This window comes from Elaeis guineensis, chromosome 14, assembly GCF_000442705.2.
Source record: "Elaeis guineensis isolate ETL-2024a chromosome 14, EG11, whole genome shotgun sequence".
In the NCBI taxonomy this organism is placed as follows: domain Eukaryota; kingdom Viridiplantae; phylum Streptophyta; class Magnoliopsida; order Arecales; family Arecaceae; genus Elaeis; species Elaeis guineensis.
In genome coordinates, this window is record NC_026006.2 from 28432929 (window position 1) to 28436388 (window position 3460).

At 39.2% G+C, this 3460-nt stretch overlaps 1 non-coding gene across 1 annotated transcript; it reads left to right on the forward strand.

Moving 5' to 3' along the window:
• Nucleotides 1–1659: 1659 nt before the first annotated feature.
• On the forward strand, nt 1660–1765 carry LOC140853914 (small nucleolar RNA R71). The gene has a single exon (XR_012137055.1). It is a non-coding gene; the product is annotated as a small nucleolar RNA R71 (small nucleolar RNA).
• Nucleotides 1766–3460: the final 1695 nt, after the last annotated feature.

Here is a 3460-nt window from a genome sequence, read left to right on the forward strand (position 1 = left end):
ACCAGTTTCTTATTCCCAAATGATACGTCCATGACTCCTGTCCTACAATTAATGCATGCATTTATCGTAGCTAGGAAGGATCGTCCTAAGATAATGAGAATTTGTCTTGGGTTGCCACTTAGTTCCATATCGAGAACTAGAAAATTAACTAGAAAGTAAAACTCATCTACCTTGACCAAGACATCCTCAAGCATTCCACGTGGTTCCTTAATTGATCTGTCGGCTAATTGCAGTGTGACTGATGTGGGTTTCAGTTCTCTGAATCCAAAAAGTTCATACACCGAACTAGGTAAAAGATTCACACTTGCCCCTAAGTCCAGAAGAGCTTTTTCAATGTGATAATCTCCTATAACACAGGAAATGATGGGGGCTCTTGGGTCCTTAAGCTTTGGAGGAGTGGCATGCTGGAAGACAGAACTAGCCTGTTCAGTGAGGCATACTTTCTTTGGGATTTGTGATCTAGATTTACATTTTTGGGTGCACAAATCCTTCAAAAATTTGGCACAAGCAGGGACCTGTTTGATTGCATCTAGAAGGAAAAGATTAATTTGGACTTGCTTAAATAATTTCAACATCTCATCGAGTCTTTCTCCCTTCTTATCTACAGGAATAGGGGCTTTCAGGGCATCTGAAAATGGAGCTTTAGGTAAGTAAGATGATTCCGGTGCAGTTGGTTCATTCTCTATTTTAAGGTCCTCCTTGTTCTTGGATGATTTGGCTTCGGTTAAAGGTTTAGGGTCAGTCTCATTGGTTTTACTAGTGTGTTCAATGACCTTCCCACTTCTCAGAGTCATGATTGATTTGGCGTGTTCAGAAAAAGCTTCTGGGGTATTAGAGCTCTCAATCACAAATTGCCCTCTTGGGTTGCTCTCGGATTGGCTAGGTAATTTTTCTCCTTCCCTCCTACTGAATGTAGTTGCTAGTTGACCTATTTGGGTCTCTAGCTTAGCAATGGAATATGTGTGGGAGTTAAGGGTTTAAGTGTTGACTTCTAATCGTTCTAGTGCTTTCAAAACTTTTTCCTCAAAAGCTGAGCTGTGACCAATAGTAGATGGTTGAGTAGCATTTTGAAATTGATGGTATGGTCCATGCCTATATGTTGGGTCCTGATATTGAGGTCGAGGTGCGGCAGGGCCAACCACTGGTTGTGGTCCCCAGGAAAAATTTGGATGGTTTCTCCAGCCGGGGTTATAAGTGTTCGAATATGGATCATTTCCTGGTCTGCGAGCTTGTTGGACTTGAGCTTGCTGAACTTGCTCGTGCATAAACTCAGGAAATTGAGATGCAGCTGGGAATTCACTAACAAAATGGTTCGGACTTGCACATAATGCACAAACTTCTTGGATTGGGTTAGGTGGAATCGGGGATTGTCCAGTATTTAGAAGACAGTCTAATTTTTAGGACAGTTCATCTACCTTACTGTAGATATCTATGATGTTTCCAATCTGATAAATTCCACTTCTTTTTTGTTGAAGCATGGGTTGTTCTCTAGAGGTGGCAGACATATGATGTAGGAAATTCTCACTAAGTGTTTCAAAGAGCTGCCAGGCTTCATCTTCACTCTTTAGCATGAATGTCCCACCACATGATGCATCAACTATTTATCGGTGTTTCTCTGATAGACCATCATAAAAATACTAACAAAGTTGCCATTTAGGGACAGCATGGTGTGGACATTTACGAATGAGGTCCCTTAACCTTTTCCATGTCTCATAAAAAAGTTCACCCTCCAATTGGGAAAAACTAGTGATAGCTTTTCTAATTTGATTTGTTTTTTCAATTAGAAAGTATTTCTTGAGAAATTCTCTCTGAAGATGATCCCAAGTTGAAATGGTTATAGAGTCTAAGGAGTTTAACCAATGTTTGGCTTTGTCCTTAAGTGAGAAAGGGAACAGTTTCAACCTAAGGGCATCATCGAAAAAGTTTTGGATTTTTACTGTGGAACAAATTTCAAAAAATTCATCCAAGGGTTTATATGGGTCCTCATTACTAAGTCCATAGAATGATGGCAATATTTGAATAATGCTAGACTTAATCTCATATTGGGTAGCTTCTACTTGAGGTGCTTGAATGCATGGAGAGTAGGTATACGAGGATGGAGTGAAATATTCTCTCAATGAGCGTGGAGGATTAGCCTCACCAGGTGCAGCCATGTTTCTAACTTGGATAGTCCTAAGAGTCTTTTCTAATTCTTCATCTAATGGTTGCAAGTCGGGTTTTAGTGATCGTCAACCTAACATGCAACTAAAAGGTCTATGTAGGACTATCCTAGTCTGTTAAGAATTATTATTATTATTATTTTTTATTAAGAGGAGAAGAGAAGAGAGAAAAGAGTTCTAAAGAAGAGATCCTACAAAGTCCTAAAACTAATAGAAGAATTAGTTGTGGTTAGATTTTAATTACAATCAAGTTAGCATGCAGTGAACTCTCTATCCTAAAGTTATCCTAGTTCTAGACAGCTCCTAACTGTAGTTAGCCTTCAAGCCCTCCAAGTCGGAGCTTGACCAACCAACTGGCTAGATAAGTGTAAGGTCGGTGGGAGTCCCCCCGTTGCTTTCCTTAGACACCAATTAAATTGGCCAGGTCAGCGAACAGAACCAATTAAAAACCACCTTCCTTCGGGCCCAGTCGTCCCGCAAACCACTTGCCTAGACACCAGCTAGCTGACCAAGTCTAACCTGGTTCAACTCTCAGGGTCACTTGTCCTAATGAGCTCGAAATCCTTAGGGGTCAACGTTTAATTAATTTTAGATTAAGGTCTAGGTTATGCAAACGCAAGGGAGTGATTTGTGGGCCAAAGAAGGGTGATCAAATCCCCACCTTATCTTAGTTAATGGGTTACGCCCTTAAAGTTAATTGTGGAGATGCAATGCAAAGAAACAAGGTGTCCAATCCAGTTAGAGATTTTTATATTTGAGATTATGCTATTTTAGTTAAGTGTTATGAAATGTCAGTAGTTTTTTTTTTAATTCAATCATGCCAAGATCTTCGGCAACGGTGTCAAAATTTGATGCGTAGTCGTTGATAGCACCAAAAGTAACTCTACTCACTACGTAGGTAGGATGAGTCGAGATCGTATCCTCAGGGACCTTGGGCTAAGTTGAGATTGCAAAATAAAAGAAAGAAGCATTGTTTTGATTTAAAAAATAAATTATCTTAAAATTGATGTAATTAGAAAATAAAGAGCTTGGGAGTTTTAAATTAATTTTGCACTAGTAGAGTTGTATCTCTTTTTTTTTTAATTAAATAGATGCGATTAATCTTAGAAAAAATATCTATCTTTCCTCGACACACCCCGTATCCGTAGATCACGGTGCATCTCCAGAAAGTACTAGATAAATAATTCTTCTTTTCTCGGCACGTCCCGTACCCGTAGATCACGGTGCATTTCCAAAAAGTAAAAGTTGTTCCTAATATTAATCTAACAGGAAAGCATAAATAAAAGCATATGAAAGAGAGC